The sequence below is a fragment of the Sebastes umbrosus genome, chromosome 11 (assembly GCF_015220745.1).
Source record: "Sebastes umbrosus isolate fSebUmb1 chromosome 11, fSebUmb1.pri, whole genome shotgun sequence".
NCBI lineage: Eukaryota > Metazoa > Chordata > Actinopteri > Perciformes > Sebastidae > Sebastes > Sebastes umbrosus.
Genome location: NC_051279.1, coordinates 31,873,413 through 31,888,109, shown reverse-complemented (window position 1 = coordinate 31,888,109; position 14,697 = coordinate 31,873,413). Strand labels below are relative to the sequence as shown.

General features: G+C 46.6%; 1 protein-coding gene across 3 annotated transcripts in view; it reads left to right on the top strand.

Annotated features, from left to right (window-relative positions):
• The window catches only part of LOC119496636 (teashirt homolog 1-like), a 37,237-nt gene that overhangs the window by 7,872 nt on the left and 14,668 nt on the right, over positions 1–14,697 (top strand). Inside the window, exon 1 of one of the 3 annotated variants that reach the window (XM_037784076.1) lies at positions 10,991–11,211. The exons of the other annotated variants lie outside the window; for them this stretch is intronic. The gene's annotated coding sequence lies outside the window, so the exon portion shown is untranslated. Of the gene's footprint in view, positions 1–10,990; positions 11,212–14,697 lie in introns of those variants that run through there. 3 annotated transcript variants of the gene reach the window in all.

Below are 14,697 nucleotides of genomic sequence, written 5' to 3'. Positions count from 1 at the left end.
CATAAACACAGACAGTCAGACTGACAGACAGACAGATCCACACACACACACACCTACACCTAATGCTTAAGTGCAGCCAGCATGTCTCTGTGGGAGGTCATAATGGAGGTGGCTTAGTATGATGGGAAATCATATCATTAAAGCAGCCAGATGTGCTTTGTTGCCTGCCTTGCAGCACATAAAAACAGCAGCAAGTCATGGGATCCAAAAAAGAAAAAGAAGAAAAAAATCCAAGTCTGAGAAAATCAAGTCTGAAACAGATAGAAAGCAGCCCCTCTGGGACTGGGCTGACAAGCAGTCTTACTCCTGACTGCCATAGAAAAACAATTTCCCCCAAATAAAGAATTTTTGTTCTCATTTTTCAATGTCGCGGCAGCATAACAAACTCGTTTTTTTTTTTACTTTTCGTGAAATTCAGATTGGACTCAAAGCTTTGATAAACGGCGCGCTGTTGCTGTTATCAGCTCTTTGTTAAGTGTGCTTAATTACTATGTAATATTTGTGTTGTGCTGAGTAATTACATTTTGTTAAGGCTCCACAGTGGGGATGTAAGGCTCATTAATGAAAAATTGTTCACATGTTGTGTTTCTTTTTTTCTTCTTCTTCTTCTTCTTCTTCTCTGGCACATAATTTGAGACATGAGGAAGATAAGAGGGGAAGCGTTCAAGAGAAGTAGTCGTGCAACATTTAAGGCGCTAAAACTTGACATCTCAAATTTTCTTAAGTAAAGTATTACATTTGCCGAGGGTAAATTTGCTCTCTTGATCAGCGCCGTGCCTCCTCGAGAGGCTATGGGAAAAGTCTGCTAGAGCCAAATTTAACATGTTACTTCTATCAATAAAAGATGAGCAATTACAGAATATTTTGTCTAATAAGTATTTGAATTCCTCGGCGCAGGAAAAAAACAAAAAAAACATGTAGCTTACCCACTCATTACATCAGTTAGCAGGGGGAGTGAGAGGCAGCTCTTTGATGCCAACAAACAAACAAGACAAACGAGATGGGCCCACTACAGAAGAGCAAAAGCCCTATCCAGGGACAACCAACCCCTGCACACTCCTCCCTCTCCTCCGTCTCTTCTTCCTCTCCCTCTCCCTCTCTCTCCGTCTCTTTCACGTATACCTCTCATCTCTCCTCTCGTTTCTCGGCACTCCCTCTCCCTTTATTTCTTGCTCTTTTCCCCTCTCCAGCATGTTTCTCATCTCACATCCCCCTCTCTTCTGGATAAATACTCGTTCTTTGCCACTCAAAAGCAAAGAGAAAAGAGAGAGAAGTGCTGGTGGTAGAGGAGGAGGGGGGTGAATGAAAAACGGGGACGTGAAAAAAACATTTTTTTTTTCATTTTTTTTTAAACTGAGCTCCTTTCTTTCCCCCTGTCGGTTGTACCTCATCAGACAAAGTTAGGTGGAGATCGCCGGGGAAATGAAAAGCTGAAAGGGAAACAAATGAGGGAAGTTAAAGTGTGCATTCTTGATTTTTTTGGGAGCCAAATCTTTAATCATCTCAACATGATTTCGAACGCGTAGAGCAATGTAGTGAAATATGTTTTGGCGATCGAGAAAAACGGGAAGAGTGGATGTTCGTCGATGACGGCGGGCACCGATGTTTAGTCCAACAGCAGCATCAGAGAAGATGGTGTTAGTGGGTGGGGGTCTACGTGGGTGGACGGATGGATGGTAAGGTGGTGCGATGGCGTTAGAGGGAGGGGGGGCAGCTTTTAGAACGGGTATTAGAGCTGACAGATGAACGGGATGATGAACAAATTCTCCTGCAACAGCTGTGACTGCCGCCATTATCCTGACAGGTGTCAATTAAGAATTACTGCCCGGCCGGCCGAATGCCCCTCCCGACTTGCACACGTCCCTCCATCCCTACAACCCTCCCACCCCCTTGTCCAGCTGTCGGCGTGCGAGCGAAATAACACTTTACCCTTGTCAGTGTTGTCACAGGCCCCGCAGCCCCGGTTCTCTCCCCCCCCTTTGAAACGGCGGCCAGCGGCAGAGGCTCGCTGATCAATAGCTCGGCGTATTAGCGATCGTGGTGTCCGTAGGTGGACCAGTTTTGTCCATTTGTTTCTGCACAACTTGTGATCTACTGTTTGAATCTCGCCCTCCGATCAGGTAACTAAACATTACCGGAAAGATGCGATGACGCACGCATTGAAAAAATGGTGATTTAACTCCAGCGTGAAACCCTGTTGCTGCCTTTTTAAGTAACCCGTAGTTCTAAAGCTTTAGATCAGGCTGCAGTATGGTGTTTAACTCCATTCTGCAGGTTAGAAAAAGCCCCTTCATTACATCCCTGGCCTGTGTTTGTGTGTGTGTGTGGGTGCATTTTGTACACAGTGTGTGGTGTGTTCACCTTTTGCAAAGCAGCGGCTGCAGAGTAACCTAGATTCTGCTTCCCTTGATCCTCTGTTACTCACGCTGCTGGCTAATACAGGGCTGCTTTTATTCCACATTGTAAAGTGGGGAGTTGAGGTCAATGAGTGAGAAAATGAACAGTTGCCATTGCCCATCTCGAAGGCTCCCTTCCAGTAAAGCCGCTGGCTGACAAACACATTTTGGGGTCGGCAGGCTTCTGGCTTTTTTACAGCAGGGGAAAAAAAAGGAAATTCAAGCGTGTGTGTTCCTCATTTGCCATATTTCCTCAATTTTTAGGGGTTTAAATCAGCGCGGTGGCATGCAGTTTAATTTCCCTTTAATTATTAAAGTGTAATAGAAAGCATCATGTGTGCGAGGCTACGATTCAGCTGGCCAAAGTGGTGACAGCGTGTGTGTGTGTGTGTGTGTGTGTGTGTGTGTGTGTGTGTGTGTGAGTAATAAAGAGGGAGACATACTGTAAAGATTAGCGTTACATACCTTTATTTCTAATTATACACCATATAATTTACCCTCTCGTGCACATGTGTTCTATGAATTTTAAAGTTATTATGCGTTCATGTGCCACGCTGTTGACACTGTGTAGTTATTACTTGCTTTCTGTAATAAATGCAGTTTTTTCGGTGCCGGCGCAGAATAAACATGAGAAGCTTCAATCGGTAGAAGGAGGAAGCAAAAACAGCAACGCGGAAAAGGCAACATGAGAGTGAGCGTGAGCGCGAGGCTCCCCAGGAATACACAGATGGATTTGCATGTTCACTTGGGAGTTACAGTTTTGGATTTCCTCCCTAGAAATCATTTGCCACAGAAAATACCCGGGGAAGATAATATCAGTGTTATTCCGCTATACTTCTGCTTTTATTTGCATATCTCTTGTTTTAAATAAGGCAACCCCTCGGAGTGAAATTCGGTTTGTTTTTCGGAGCTTCATTCTGCATCACCTTTTCTTTTTTTCTTTTTTACTTCTCAACCTCTCTCCCTCTATTTAATTCTTTCTTCAGGCCTATAGCTCCTCTCTTCTGTCTCACACTGGCACTAGACTGCTCCGAGCGATTATCAAACCTGAGAATATTTTTCCATCCACATGCAAATCACCCACCATGCTCTCTTATCATTCCTGCTTTGCCCCCCCCCACCCCCGCCTCCCCCACTCTCTCCCACCCCGCCCCAGCCACCCCAAACGGTTGTGTGTAATCAAAGTAAACGGCAGCTAAAGCTAAAAGGGAAACGCTCTTTGTGGAGATGGATGGAGGGATTAAATATTAACCGGATGCGGCTGACTTAAGGCAAGTGTTTTACATAGCTGCTCCCGCCGCGGATGCCGCGCATTGATCCCCTTGCCCTGGCGCCTTTACTTGTTTGGCTGCCTGCCGTTAATTTTTCACCATCGTTTCACTGGCCAGGCCTTTTAGAAACGGAGAGGGAGAGGGGAGGCCAATGAATGGTTCACCCATCCACCACCGTCCCTCCCCTCCACACCCCTCCAATCCCCTCCCCGTGCCTTTAACGGGGGCAGGTGAGATGGATGATAGCAATTTGAGATTTTGTTTGTGCGTGTGATCATGGAGATTGTTTTTGGTATTACCATGGTGTAACAATCACAGTGATTAATTGAGGCGAGTGCTCGGCTAGGATCGGAGGAATTGGGGTAAATGGGAGGTTGCAGGTTCTCCACCTTCCTCCGCTCTTGACTCGTGAATGTGGTGTTTATCGGCTGACCTTGGAGTCCGACACCGCTGCCTTCTTTACACACACACACACACACACACACATAGAACAACAACAACGCACTCCCGGGACCCTGCCTCCACACACACACTGCCCCTCTTGTCATATCACTTCCTTCATTTCCTCATGCCTCTTTCTTCCTCTCCTCCAACTGTGATTAAAAGAGAAAATCTAGACCGCTCAAAACCAAACTTTGGTGCAGAAAGGAGACTAAACAAAAACAAAATGGCTACAGTGGCCACAGTGTTCATGTGGATGGACGTTAGCGGTGGGAAGGCTCCTCCAGTGGCTGTGTGTGTTTTCAATGTGTTTGTTGTCTACATGTGTATAGAAATATCCTGTGGGTCACAGAGGCAGCTTGTTAACAGGGGGGGGGGGGGGCTCATACCAGTGGTGGTCCCCCCCCACCACCCCTCCTCCTCTAACCACACACACAGTTGTTGCGCTGGTGCTGTTGACAGCATTGTGAAGGCCTTCTGGCAGTGTCGGTCCAGCAGCGGAGCTCTACCTTGCAGTCGTCAGACATGGCCACCGCTCATCACTCAGCCCTTAATGATGCCTTGTTTTCCCCCCACCCCCACCCACCCATGAACCCCCCCCCCTCCCTCCACCCACCCATGAACCCCCCCCCCCCCCCCCCCCCTCCCTCCACCCACCCATGAACCCCCCCCTCCCTCACCCCCTCCCTCCACCCACCCACCCTGGCCAGATCTGAAGGGGTCGAAGGCAGGTCGTGACCCCCAGGTGGCTGCAGTCGAGAAGATTGCTGCACTTCTTTACATGTTTTGGTCTCTCTCTCTCTCTCTCTCCTCCTCGGCTGACATTATTATATTCCATTTAGGTTCAAACACATACAAGCCTTTTTACAGCGTGCATCAATGTTTCGGTGCTGGGAGGTGCAGATAGCTGATATTTATAATGCTGCATGGTATTAATTTGACAATTTTCATGCCACCAAAAATTGCAAATATTTTCTGTTTCAAGCAGAATTATACGATACTAAAATGCACTAAGCCAATAAGCCAATAATAATAGCAATGATAATAATAATAACACTAAAAATATAGTTTAATCCAATCAGAGTGCTGCATCACTGTTAAATACAGTTAAAAGAGCTTATCATTTTACAATAAACGTGACGAAATATATCCATCATAATAGATCAGTCGGTCATCTTTTAATATATGATAAATATTGGTAAACAAACGTATTAATATGTCTGACCCTACTCTTTCTTTTCCTCTCTTGGATCCTCACCAACTTCTTCCTTTCTTTTCATGCTATTTCCTTTCTTCTCTGCTCCCTGTGTCTTTTCCGTGTCTCTCGCTCTTTTGCTCTCCTTTAGTCAAAGTAGCCCTGGTCCCCATAGCAACACATAGTGAACTCTTTACTCATTAGTGTGTATGCAGCCACGCTGAATGGCCTGAATCCTGTTCCTGTGATTTTCATACCAACAACGTCCATCACCTCGTCGTGATTTTTTTTTTTTATACCGGGCCGAGTAACCAGCCAGTGTTGATATTTGGACATTTGCTTGATTCCAAAATCAATGTGTTTGTCTTGTAGTGGCGAGTGAATTGTGTGTGTGTGTGTGTGTGTGTGTGTGTGTGTGAGATCACATGAAGATTGAGAGGCGACACTGGGAAACGTCCCTCCGTCACGCCTGACTCACGCTCGCCTGTTTTTTTTTTTGTTTTTTTGGCCGTTAAATCTCCAGAGCGCTGATAACAGGTCAGCCGTTGAGAGAGAAACGAGAGGGAGGAGGGAAGAGAAAGAGAGAGGGTGAGAAGGAGGGAGGGAAGGAGGGAGGGGGTAGAGTGAGGAAGTGAAAGAACCAGGATATGATTAGAGAGAGAGTAAGAAAGTGTGTATGCAGACGGAAAAAAAAGGGAAAGAGAGAGAGAGAGATTGGTCTTCTTTATGCTGGCTCACCCATTGCGTGGGCGGCGCATGGAGTGGAGGGGTCAATGGGATGCCGTGATAGGCTAATCTGCCAGGAAGGGAGGGTTAGGGCAGGCCTCACGGGAGCAGCTCATTGGCTAGACTCATTTTGCCCTGTGAAATAAAATCTCACCGCGTCTTTGTTTTCATTTTTTTTTTTCTCTCTCCACTGTTTGAAGATTGATAGTGCGGGTATTTGCTCTGAAATCTCTTTTTCGAGTGTGAATATTTATCTGCCTGCATCTGTACAGTATGTGCCCGCATACGTGTATGTGTGTATGTGTGTGTGTGTGTGTGTGTGTGTGTGTGTGGCATACTTTTCTTAGTTCATCCCAGTTCCTGTGGGAGTGTGTGTGTGTGTATGCACGATGTTTCCAGAGCTGTGTGTGCCTGTCCTCCAGTCAGACACATGGATGACAGATGACCCAGTGGGAGACACCAGCCATCCTGCCCAACCGGAATCTTACCCCCCCCCCCCCTCCTCTCCACCTGCCCCCCCAACCCCCCTTTTGCCTACTAAAAAGTGCATACTTTGTTTACTTCCTCGGCTTTTAGCCATAAATCCTGGATCCACCTCCAAGGTGGCGTTGCCCCCTTTTCCTCGGGTTACGGCTTTGTACACGATCATAATAGCTGCGTCACCGCGACTATGTGTGTGTGTGTGTGTGTGTGAGAACAAACCAGCCGCGAACCTGGCTGCATGCATGCCTGTCTATCGCTGTGGGGGGGGGGGGGGGAGCTTACTGGACCAGAGGAAACCTAAATCCTCATATAAAAAGGCCATGCACTCCTCAGCCTGGGCCGAGGGAAGGAAGGAGGGAGGGAGAGAGAAGGAAGGGAAGAGAGAGGGAGACAGAAACAGAGGGAGAGTGAGAGAGAGAAAGAGAGAGAGAGAGAGAAGGGAAAAAAGTTGATTTCCTTTTTCAGCAGAGCCATACATCACAGGGCCTCCCAGCTGCAGTGTCACAAGCTGACAGAATGACATGTGTCATTTATCAAAGGGGCCAGGCGGGGGCCTTGGGAAACGTGCACCACAAAGCCTGAGAGAGTTCATTCCAACGCTCAACCCTCCCCTTCCTCCCCTCCCTCCCTCCCTCATCTCTACTCCCTCAGCCCGCCCCCGCCGTTCACTCTCCTCCTCGTTTTCTCTCCTCTATGCCCCCCCCCTCCCCGCCACCCCTTCTCTGACCACCTCCACCCTCCCCTGCTCACTTTGCCTGGTGCCAAAAAAAGGGCTCTGTAATGTTTTCTGTCTTCTCCTGTACTCACACACAGCCGCCGTGTGTGTGTTTGTGTATGCAGGGTTGCTCCGCTGAATACAGCCACTTGCGTTATACCTTAAAGCTGAAGTAGGCGAGATTGGAGCAAATATAATTAAAAAAAAAATTATAAAACGGTCGCTATATCGTGACGGTAGTACATGAAACAGGTAACCTGAAAGAAATCATGTTCCTCTGTGTCCTCCGGTGTCCTCCGGTGTCCTCCGGTGTCCTCCGGTGTCTTCCTGTGCTCCTAACGGCATCTGCAAGATTTCACAGACCGGAGGAAAACAAGCAGTAAGAGCTGATCTGAGGTCTGCTGTTCAGCTGCTTCCTATGAGAGCCGGCTGTCAATCACTCGCGAACTCCGACCAAACGGTCAAACTAGGCAGCGCTGATCGAATATGAATCAATATTCTGTTACGTTGATGCCTATTTCTCTCCTCAGATGTTTTCATGGTTTAGCTATAAAATGTGAAAGTTTGTGAAGCCGCCACCATTGTGAAATCTGGTGAAGGACCGCCAACTTCCAATCACATGACTGGAGCACAGCCAATAGGAACGCTCTCTCTGATTGGTCAAAGTCTCCCGTCACGGGCTAGATGTTCTAAAGCATGAAAACAGAGCCATGAGGAGGAGCAGAAGTCTAGTTATCTCTCAGAACACTTGAATTACAATATGCTAAAAGGTTATTATGGAATTTTTGCCCAATGATGCCAAACATATACTGCCTACTGAAGCTTTAAAGCCAAAGTCGGTCCAAGTTTGAAGAAAATCTGAAAGAATAAATCACATTTAAGAAAGCGTTCAAAAGCCTTCAAGCTAACAGTTCAATAACCTCATTCATAAAATGATCACCCTGTGATGATATTAATAACACTTTAGTTCCAAAGTTTTGTTGCCGAAAGATGTTTAATGCGGCTACTTTACCTTGCCAAATGGATTTGGATTTGTGTGTGTGTGTGTGTGTGTGTGTGTGTGTGTGTGCGTGCGTGCGTGCGTGCGTGTGTGTCATGCTCCTCCCGGGTTAGAGGTTGGTTGTCTTGCTGTTTCTGATCTGGTTTAAGACAGTTTCTGATTGTTATTATAGTAGCCTTATTATAGCGTAGCTGTTCTCCACATATCCTTCTTTACTGACTTTGTTGTCATTTTTATTCAGTTGGTTTCCTACATTAGTGGCCTGGAAACATTTATATGCACACACACACACACACACACACACACACAAACACTCCATACCTGCTACTGAAGAGTTGTTTGACAGAGAGATTACAGCTTTCCCGGCTGGTCGGGCCCCAGTCGGAGGTCTGCGGGGTCACGGCACTGAGCGCTCGGGGCCCGTTTAAGAACGAATTACGTTGCAGAACAGCTTGTACATAGGAACGGCCGTTGTAGCCGACGTGTCAGTTACAATAGCAAGCTGTGTCAGTCCAGTCATGGCATGCCTATCTACAACTTTTTTTTTGTGTTAATGTCTTACCTCACCGCACGCACTCCATTTCCAGCTTCCTCTCATCCATCATCGGCTCACCTTTCATCCCAACCCCCTTGTCCACCCCCCGTCATCGGCCCCCCGCTAGGGTTAACTCCATCCTGGGCCACTAGCAGAATCAATAAGCTATCTCACCTGGGTGCCCTTCCCTTCCTCCACCATGGCCAGATTAGACTTTAAGAACACTGTAATCTGCCTCTTGGCCTGTGTTTAGTGGCCTTGTTGCCATGTTTGTCCAACACCGAGCGACGTCTTATTTTCAAGAACTTTTCTTTTGAGCAAGTGCGACCAAATTATGAAGAGATCAAGTAAAACCAGCATGAATTTATTTAGAAATATATCAAAATAAATCACATAATTCCAGACCGATGTTACCATTTAGTAGCCAGACTGCATGTCGTATCACAGTGATGACATAAACGTTTTATGTAAGTTAACACAACCGGGTTTTTGGTAGCTACCAATATTAGATGCAAGATCATTTCCACAGGTTAGTACTTATGTAGTAAATTTTTTCTCAAGGCATTCTGGGGATTTCAAATACATACAATTTTGATCCATCTTGCAAGCGTGCGTCTTCTTTTAAAACCGTGTCCACCCGCTCACTTTTTGCTTTCCAACACCAGACTAAACCGAGTATATTTCTACTTCTAGCAGCTGAGAAACTTTGGGTGAAATTCTCTATTTAATAATTAAAAATCCAACTCGGGGCAGCACGAGGTGGCGAGCAGACAGACAGCGAGAGAGAGAGAGAGAGAGAGTGAGTGAGTGAGGGGAAAAAGAGGAAAAGAAGCAGAAGAGGTTGTGGGGGGAGCCCTCCTGATAGTATAATGTTTCCTTGCTTTGTCTGCGGGGGTTAAAAGAAGTGGTACATCATTAAGAAGAATATTCAGTGGTGGTGTCACTGAGGGGTGACCCTTCTAACAGGTCATGGATAGTTCACCCACCCAGCCCACTACATACCTCCCCACCCCCCCACACACAGCCATAGGTAGAGTTCAGGCCGGAGAGTTTCCGTGGCCATTTTGATATCTTTGTTTTCCTCTTGAGCAGTAAACGCTTTTCATTGATTGTAACGCGCAGCCAAGTTTGGCTAAAGCACAATAAAACAAGCATATTTACACAGTCCTGGAGCACATTTTGGCACAAACGGACAACTGGGCTCACGCTGATGCTAAACGTACAATGGACAGTGTTTACAGGGAGATGAAGAATGAGAGAAGAGGCTTTGAGATGCTGTATTTCTTCTCACCTCTCCTATTCTTCTTCTTCTCTCTTTGTCTTTTCACCTCCTCCCTCTATCCTCTCTGTGTGTCAGGGAGGTGGGGGACCGGGGAGACGGCCTCTTTTCATTCGTCTTCATAAGCCTCATTTATTTTTGCAGCCAGATGTGAGCTGACAGACATCACTCAGTGACCCCCCCCACTCCCAACTCCCCTTCTTCCCTCCATCGGCACCCTTGAGCCCCTCTCTCTCCCCATACTCCACCCTACTAGGAGGTCAGGCGAGCACCCCCCCACCGCCACCACCCCCCCACACCCCCACCGTCAGCATTACACAAGATGGATGTGTCTTTAAAGCAGAGATTGATTGTGGATATCAGAGTTATGGCGCCATTCATCACGGCCGATATTATTCAGACGAGCGGGATTGAACAAGGAGGTGGGACTCCTGAGCTCATGTGGGTGGGTTCTGGTGTGGGGGGGGGACTTTAATAGATTGTAGATGAGAGTGTATGTCATCGTGTGTGTGTGTGTGTGTGTGTGTGTGTAGAATGAATGTGTGTGCTTATGCTCATGTACTCGCTTGTACCTTCATAAGTCGGCCTCACTTGGGAATTCTGGCATGTGCTCGACTGTTTCTTGTCTTTATCCTCGTCAGTGTGTGTGTGTGTGTGTGTGTGTGTGTGTGTGTGTAGCTGTCTGCATTGATCTCCAGTGATGTGATCCTCCTTGAGAGCCTGTTCTCATCGGACTCTGATTTACGGCTTCATTAGGATCCTCGCGCTACCTCCCCTTTCTTTTTGTCTCCCTAGCTTTCGCCAGGTCACTCTTGGAGACACACACACACACACACACACACTCTGTAAGGGGGGGTGAGCTGCAAACTAAAGGACTTTTCATCCCAAAACACGTTGTATAGTTTGTTTCTGTTCTGTTTGTCATCTTTATGAATAATCTCTTATTATTCATCAAGGGCTCAGCACCTCATTGTGCCCCCAAGAGCTGGAGTGCCGTGGCGGTTTTTCGGAGGTGCTTCCCCCTACCCCCAGGCAGCCCCCGCTCGGCTGAAAGGAGCTCTCATTGTGTGTGTCGTCTTTTATGGCGCCGTCTGAAAGGGAGGGATGCACTCCAGTCGGCATTCAAATGCACGTGGTAAAGCAGCCAGCAGAGCAGGACAAACACCACAGGTTGTAAACGCTTTGAAAAGGAGAGTGTGTGTGTGTGTGTGTGTGTGTGTGTGTGTGTGTGTGTGTGTGTGTGTGTGTGTGTGTGTGTGTGTGAGAGTGTGCATGCATGAGGATGTGTAAATGGGAGTGTTTTGAGTGTGTGCAGGCTCTTGACTGAAAGGTTTTCACTCTCTTTACCTCCACTTTTTCTCTCCCGATACAGTTCGCCACTTACTTTGCTCCTCTTTTTTTCCCCCTGTCTACCTGTCTTTTGTAGTCGCCTGAAATGACTTTCTTCTTCCTCACACTAAGAAAAAGAACCTCAAAGTTTTTGCTTCTCATGGTTTTAAAATCCCCCCCCATTATCAGGAGTCAAGTCATGCAGAAATGTAAAAAAATAAGAAGGTAATCACACTTTGTGCTGGTGCTTTTGTCGTCAGTCCGTGATGGAAATGGGTCTAAATATGAGATTAGAACCTGCCGGTGACTGATGCTATTAGGCAGATATGCCATAGACTTTACTATCTCCCATGAAGGATTAGCGCAAATTATACTGGGAGACAGGCTTGATTTCTCCTCTGCCTGGCTGGATGTGGGCATTTGAGGCACTCTAAGTTGACAGCGTCTGTCTCCGCTTAGTTCTCCGAGACAGGTTGTGTGACAGCTGATGCCAGGCGAGGGCTTAAAAAGTGTGTATGTGTGGGTGTCTGTTTGTGTGTCGGACAACGTTCGGTGGCCTGTGTGTGCGAGCGCGAGTGTGTCATTGTGTGTGAGAGTAGGAGAGTTATAAACTGACAGGCGAGTGTGTTTGAATGTGATTGCGCGTCAATGACGTTTTTTTTTTTTTTTTTTCAGAAAACAGGTTCTCTTTGAGTAGGGTGACAATTGGGAAAGGCTAATTTTAAGCTCGGTGGCTTCCTCTTTAATTCTACACACTCTTATCTAGCGTTATTTTGAAATAATTAAACTGTCCAGGTGAAGCTGTTTTTTTTGTAGCTGTGAATAAGTAGGAAAGCTGGTCAGACGTCTGACCGGGCGGTGGATGTTTTAAATCCGTTTGAAGGAAAAAATGCTGAACAAAACCTAGATAACAGAACATACAAGTTTCACTTTGCTCCAGAAAGGTCCATCGTGACAGCAGGCCGACGGCATCCATCACGCAGAGCGTAATCTCAAATTGAACTATGTTGTTGATGTAGCTGGAGGTAGGTGGTCGAGCGGTTTGCTCACCTCTCAGGAATGTTTTGAGGGGGAACATGCAAATGCTCCCTGTTTTAGCCCGGCTGTCTCCTCTCGGCCGGCTGATTTAGGAGGCTGACATGTCCTTTAATGTTGGGTAATAAACTGGAGGGGTGGATTTACGGGCTCAAGCCTTGTTTTCCCCCCACTGTCTCTGTCCTCTTGGCTCCATATGACGACAATACAAGCTCCGCCCTCTCTGCATTTAAGGTGTTTTCAAAGTAGCTTTACCAGAGCCGTTGGTTTCCACCGTAGCCGATGTGTGGCCATGTGTCACATGGAGAGAACGTTTCTCAGTACACTGGAAATTAGTTTGGATCGAAAATCACTGAGCCAACTGCTGCAAGCTCTAGTCATTCTGGGTTAAACCTGTTAAAGACCTCAGAATAATGATATTTCATTGTGATTTCTGTTGATACATTTAGCTTTTGAAAAGCAACCAAAACAATGCAGCAAAGCAACCCTCCCTTAGAACTCAGGCTGTCAAAGGGAACGCCATGATAAGGCGTTAACGCAAATTCTTTTGAACCCCACTAATTTCTTTAATGCAGTCGATCTTTCAGAGGTTGTAGCGGGCTCGGTTTTAAAGCCAGAGTGAAGATACTGCTATCATAGGAGACTAGAAAACCTAACGAATCCATTGATACCAACCATGTCATACTAGCTTGACACGAAATAGCTCCAAACTTGCGCTAAATTTTGGCGAGGAAAAACTGGCATAGCCATTTTCAAAGGGGTCCCCGTCGACCTCTGACCTCCAGATATGTGAATGAAAATGGGTTCTCTGGGTACCCACGAGTCTCCCCTTTACAGACATGCCCACTTTATGATTATAGTCAAGTCAGCACACTGACACACTGACAGCTGTTGTTGCCTGTTGGGCTGCAGTTTGCCATGTTATGATTTGAGCATATTGTTTTATGCTAAATGCAGTACCTGTGAGGGTTTCTGGACAATATCTGTCATTGTTTTGTGTTCTTAATTGATTTCCAATAATAAATATATACATACATTTGCATAAAGCAGCATGTTTGTCCACTCCCGTGTTGATAAGAGTATTAAATACTTGACAAATCTCCCTTTAAGGTACATTTTGAACAGATACAAAATGTGAGATTAATCATGACTAACTATGAACACCTCATGCGATTAATCGCGATTAAATATTTGAATTGATTGACAGCCCAACTTTTAACCAAAGCGAATGATCTTTACCGCACATTTAAAAACACGCATATCCACCTGCAGCCCATATTTTGTCTCAGCTTGTCCTCACAGTACCGCTCCACACCCTCAGATTTCTGCTTTGTCTTCCCACTCGTCCTCCTCCTCCTCCTCTCTGCTCTTTCCTCCTCCTTAGTGTGTGAGGTGCGATGCACAGCGGTGCTCCGCTGTGTCAGCAGGACTGAAGCAGGTCAAAGTGTAGAATGACTCAGATAGGTGTGTAGCGTCAGACCGATATACACTCACTGTACAGTATGTTTCCTGATATTGGCTTCTTGTTGGATTTGGGCCAGACGAGTCTGCCCACCTCTGATGTGATGTAGTTCAGACTTCTGCCTGACTGCAGCAGGTGAATATGACTGTGTTAGTAATGTTTTTATTTCAGGTGGCTGACCAGAAAATGCACCTCGAGTGTGGTGTGGGAGGATTTACTCACCAACTTCAGTGTGTAAATCCTGCAATGAAACCTGCGTTGCTCACCTCGCAGAGCTGCTAAAGCTAAAGGAATTGGTTGAAAAGCTGTTTCAGAAGCTTTCCTAACCTGCCGAGAGTACATTTTGAGGGGATACACATAATAATGAAATCTTTTTAGCGTGATAGAAGTCATGTCGGCACCAGTATCAGCCTCTTAAAACTCCATATCGGTCTCCTCTACGCAGGATGCTCCAAATCAGTCTCATCTTCTCCTCGACACAGTTTGACTGATCAGTCCGAGGCCTAGTTTGCTGCTGCCAGCGTGGGACTCGATGTTCGTTTCTCTATTTATTTCCACAGCTCATGCGTTTTTCCCCATATAAAGACAGTCTATGTCCGACCGTGTCACCGCGTGATGGATTGCATAGTCCTCTTCTCTCAGGAAGAGAAAGGAAGGGGGGGGGATGGTGGAAAGAAGGAAGGAAAGAAGGAGGGAAAGAATGAGTGAGAGAGAGAGAGAGAGAGAGAGAGAGAGAGAGAGAGGAAGCGGAGTGGTGTGGTGCGGTGCAGCAGTGAAGGACATGGCAGCTTAGCGCTGGCCAAAAAGACTGTGCTGAACACCTGCTCCTG